Source organism: Alligator sinensis, unplaced genomic scaffold, assembly GCF_000455745.1.
Source record: "Alligator sinensis unplaced genomic scaffold, ASM45574v1 scaffold643_2, whole genome shotgun sequence".
Lineage (NCBI taxonomy): Eukaryota > Metazoa > Chordata > Crocodylia > Alligatoridae > Alligator > Alligator sinensis.
Genome location: NW_005842588.1, coordinates 236,172 through 241,999, shown reverse-complemented (window position 1 = coordinate 241,999; position 5,828 = coordinate 236,172).

Here is a 5,828-nt window from a genome sequence, read left to right as displayed (position 1 = left end):
TAGGGAAAGTGTCTAACTACCTCCAGGGTCTTTCCCTTGATGGTAATTTGTGGAGGCAGACCACATTCATGGCCCAGGGCAGGCTGATAGAGCACTTTAGTCTCCACAACGTTGAGAGGAAGGCCCAAAGGTCCAAAAAGATCTAGCACAGTCTAGAGGTTTTCCTCAGTGTGTTCAAGGATGGCACAGTCATCAGCATATTGAAGGTCAAGGATGGTTATTTTAAGTACTTTAGTCTTTGAGCAAAGACATTGCAGGTTGAAAAACCCTCCATCCATTCAATATTCACTCTCAATTCCAGGGGGAAGGTGATCCTTAATGAGAATCAGGATGACTGTCAAAAAAATGGAGAACAGAGATGGGGTGATGACACATCCTTGCTTGACCCCAGCTCAGATGACAAATGGATCTGTCTCCAATCTGCTACATAAAACTGTCACAGTCATCTGGTTGTAAAGATGCCTCAGGACCTTGATATACTTTTCAGAACATCCAAATCTGGCCAGTACTTTCCATAAGGCTTCACAACTGATGAAATCAAAGGCCTCAGTGAGGTCAGTGAAGGTCATATACAGGTCCTGGTATTGTTTCTGACACTCTTCTGGAACCTGCCAAGCAAAAAAATCATGTTAACTATCCCACAGGATGGCCTGAAACCATACTGAGATTCCAGTAGGATTTCCTCAGCAAGAGGTAGAAGACAGTTATTGAGGATGTAACACGCAGTCAGTGTGGTTCCCGGAATCAAAAAAGGTCAATCTTGGATGGTTTTGCCAGAAGTAAATCAAAATTTTGTTTATCCAGCATGACAATCATCATAAAAGACTTACTGAGAGAAACTTAATCCATTTCCTCATCCAGCTGATAGTGTAAGTCTCCCATACACATGTACTTTTTCAAATATTTTCTTACTAGATGCTTTCTAAACCTTGTATACACCTCCTAACTTTTGACATAGTTGGTTGGGTTCGTTTTGTATTTATTTTGAGATGTTAGTATCAGTCAAAGCAAAGATTCTATGTTTATTAGTTTGTCCTACAGGGCAAAGTGGTTATATCATTATATCATCCATGTGCTTCATCACACCAGCATTTTGTGATACAGCACCATCATGCTGGGCCTCAACCTTCTCCCAGGAAAATCAGGAAAAACTCCAAGTCATGCCATTATGACAAAACAGACATCTCTACAGCAGTGAACTCTTATAGCAGTTGTCAAACCAGTTCAATTGAGCCAATTTAAAAACATTTTTTACAAAATAAACAACCCCTGTAATGTAGACCTGTTTCAAGGTGGCCTCTACCTGAAATGGTTTCAAGATGTGATTTTGAGACTGACTCAGTAAAAATAGGTTAGGCTGCTTTAAAGACCACAAATAACATTCTCAAAAGCACCTTATGACCCTAAGTCTTAATTTTTGTCTTCCCCTCCCCCACGTTGCTTAATTATGAACAGAGATCCTGGTTTTCTCTGATAAAAAAACCCCCAACTTTCAGATCAAAAAAAGTAACCCCAAATCTACATTTTTCCATGATTAAAATGAAACACCACTAATATATAGACCTATATATAGTAGTGTTTCATTTAAAGCATGCAAAAATGTGGATTTGGGGTTACTTTTTTAATCTGAAAATTGGGGATTTTTTGTATCAGAGAAAACCAGGATACCTGATTATGAGCCTAAGTCCTATTAACTTTCAATAAGACTTAGTTTTCTAAGGACTAAAGCCACAGATGGACTGAGACACTGCTTCACTTTCAGAAAAACAGGGCTGAAAGCAGCCCTAGGAGATCAAGGCAGGATAAGCCCTGTCTAAACTATTCTGCATCTAAAAGCCTCCAATGACAGAGATTCCACAACCTCTCTAGATCATCTGCTCCAGTGCTTACCCACTCCTACAGTCAGAAAACTTTGTAATACATAATTTGTAGGTATCCAGCTGCCTAGTGAAATCCTCACCTCAGAGGTGGGCACCCAAGCTCCCTATTCAGTGGATAGGGTGAGCGAGATGCCTCAGTGTAGGGTTCACAGAAAGCTAGCAAGCTGAAAGTGGAGCTGCCTAAGAGGGCCAGTAGGAAATGCCTAAGAGAGCAGTGGGGTTTAGAGTCCAAGTCAGCTAACTCCAGGCTGTACAGAGGTGCCTAGCTCTGCTCAGGATTCGGAGCTATAAATCTTCCCGTGGAGTTAAGCTTCTAAACTTGATAGTCCTTTCTCACAAGTAACAGAGAGAGAACAAGACAGACTTCCATCCCCAGTATTTAGGCCTCTCTTGATAGTGCCCTGCGTTTCAACCTCGTTGTCCCAAATCTATCGTTTTCTTTGGGGAAAATGGATGAAAGGAAAGATGCATTTGTGACTCCAAAACCAGGCGCTTTCGAAATATTTTTTTTCTTTTCAAGAGATCTTTTAGGTTCAGGGTTAAGCAGCAGAGTTGCAATGCAATGACACGTGGAATTCCATTTCTCCCATCCTGAGTCAGATACATGCTAACCTAAGTTTAATGAGGTGAAGAGTTACAAAGAGTGATGGAAGCTTGAACTCCAGTGTAGAGCAAATGGGAAGATTTAGGAATCACTTGGACTGTGCTGTGTGATTAATTTGGTCTGATGGTACAGTAGCAAGTAAAGAAGAGAAGTAAGAGATAATGTCCCAAAGCCACTATATGTGCATCCTGGATTAAAGCCATGCATATTGTAATGTGATCTCTGTAGTGCACTGGAAAAGTTCCCTTCATCTTCCAAATCCCTGGTTGGGATCAAACAAAATACATGCATCTTTCAGGATTACCACAAGTAGCAGTGTGCATTATGAGATGACCCTTAGTTTTAAAGAGACTGCCAGCAACCACAGAGGTACTCAGGAAAGCTATTCATTCTTCACTTTTTCACTTCCCTGCAATAATTTCCCATATGTGAAAGCTACTCTTCCCACATGGCCAAGATCCTCCTGAGCCTGCAGAATGGTAGAAATGTAGGACTGAAAGGGACTTCAGGAAGGTACTTACTCCAAACCCCTGCTCAAGGCAGGCTCATTCCTGTCTAAACCTTTACAGTGTTTATCTGTCCTGCTCCTAGAAACTTCTAAGGATGAAGATCCCACAACCTCTGTGACTAATCTATTCCAATGTTTATCCATCCTCATAGAAAGTTCTTCCATTCTAAATGTCCCTTGTTGCAACTTAAGATCATTGCTTCTTGTCCTGTCCCCTGCAGTCACAGAGAGTAATCTATCACAATCCTCTTTATAACCAGCCTTCAGGAATTTGAGGTCTGTTGTCAACCACCTCCCTCCCAGTCTTCTCTTCTTTAGACTAAATAATCCCATTTCTTCCACACTTTCCTTATAAATCACATTCCCCAGAACTCCGATTGTTTTTGTTGCTCTCTGTGGAACTCAAATTTCTGTACATCTTTCTTGAAGTGTGGTGTTTAAAGCTAAACATAATACTCCTGGTGAAGCGTCACCAAATGCTGAATTGAGTGGAAAAATCACTTCCCTTGACTTGTAAGTGGAAGACTTGTTAATACAACTCACTGTGGTATTGGCCTTTTTTTGCAACAAGAGCACACTGTTGACTTGTGTTCATCTTACAGGATACTATAACTGGCAGTACTGCAGCCTAGCGATTCATTTCCCAATCTGTATTTGTGCATGAGACTGTTCCATCCTAAGTACAGGACCTGGCATTTGTCCTTAGTGAATTTCATTTGGTTAATTCAAAGAAAGATTTGATTAAATCCCAAGATCCCTGTCCCCCTCTCAGCAGCACAGAAGAAGAAAGGGATCTCAGAGTCATAGTGGACTCCAAGATGAACATGAGTCGTCAATGTGACGAAATCATCAGCAAAGCTGACCGCACTTTATCATGCATCAGCAGATGCATGACAGATAGATCCAAGGAGGTGATACTTCCCCTTTATGCAGCACTGGTCAGACCGCAGTTGAAGTACTGCGTCCAGTTTTGGGCGCTGTACTTCAAGAAGGATGTTGATAGATTTGAGAGGGTCCAGAGGAGGGCCACTCGTATGGTTAGGGGCTTACAGGACAAGCCCTATGAGGAGAGACTGAGGAACCTGGACCTCTTCAGCCTCCGCAAGAGAAGGCTGAGAGGTGATTTTGTGGCCGCCTACAAATTTATTAGGGGAACACAGCAAGGGATCGGAGATACTCTGTTCACCAGGGTGCCTCTTGGGGTAACAAGGAACAATAGTCACAAACTGACAGAGAGCAGATTTAGGCTAAATATCAGATCAAACTTCTTCACAGTAAGGGTGGCCAAAATTTAGAAAGGGCTTCCAAGGGAGGTGGTGCTCTCCCCTACCTTGGGGGTCTTTAAGAGAAGGCTGGATAGTCATCTAGCTGGGATCATCTGAACCCAGCACTCTTCCCTGCCTATGCAGGGGGTCGGACTCTCTTTCCTGCCTATGCAGGGGGTCGGACTCAATGATCTATTGAGGTCCCTTCCAACCCTAGCATCTATGAATCTATGAATTTTGGACTATTTTTTCAGTCTATCAAGGTTGTTCTGAAACTGAATCCTATTCTCCAGAGTCACTGCAGCTCTACTCAGTTTGGTTTCATCTGTCAACTTGTTCACCATACAGTCAATCCCATCCTCCAACTCATTCATGAAGGTATTAACCAGTAGTGAAGCCAGGACAGACCCCTGAAGAGCCCCACTCAATACCTCCTTCCAAATAGACATCAAGCCATAAGATTAGTAGTGTGAAGGTACACCAGTTCCTGTAGCCACACAACATCTGTGGGAGCATTGTAGCTAACAACACATGCAGCCAATTTTGACTATTGAGCCCAAATGGCCAACATCTATTTAACTGGGTCAATGAACAGCAGTTTGACAGAAGAGCTTTGACTCAAATTTGGAATAGGTCTGAAACTTGCATCTTTAGAGACACAATGAGACACCATAACTGTTTTGCCATTATACTCTCCCAACATACAAACACATAATCTCTCAACACTCCAACAAAATGAACAAGGTACACCCCAACAGAGGGTCCAACTGCATAAAGCTCCTATCGGGGTCAGGATGTATGTTGAATGTAATATTTTTCTTGCTATCTGGATTACTGGAGCAGGCTGTTGGGAGGGTATTGTGTATGATCAGAACTGAATGGGAAAAAAATGAATTGGTTTTACAAATTGCTGGCAGTATCTCGATGAAATTTCAAGTATTTACAAAACATTCAACTAGCTCTCAGTTTTATTCTTTAATTTTATTAGGGTATGTACACACCCTGTTAAGGATACCTGTGGTATTTATTAAATTGCAAGACAGAACATTTCAGTCTTTGACAGACAGAATCTTTTCCACCTTGGCAGTAAATGTAATTTCAAATTTCAGGTTTTTATGGATACTGAAGCTTTTGTGATTTAGAATGAAGTGGAATAGTTTAAGATCTGTCCATATGTCTCTCCAAGTAGCCTATAAATTGTGCCTTGTCCCTTGTCAGGAGACAGCTGAATATATGTGCTACAAAACAAGAAATGTAATATTGGAGGTTATTGTCCCAGGGTTACATAAAGAACATGCAGCCTGGGGATGAGAGAAGCCTTTTTAGTTCTCTGAGTCCAGGAGCCCATACTTCACCACCAGAGTAAATAAGAAACTTTAGGCATTGTCTTAACTATTGAATATGTTCAACTGCTGGTGCTCATAAGCAGGAGGAACAAAAAGTACCGTTATCCTTCTTGCAAAGAGAGGTCTCTTCACAATAGATTGCATAATCTGTCCTGAAATATGGCACAAGAAGTGTTTACCTTGATAGACCTGGTCAAGGCCAATATTGCATTGCCCCTAACTGAG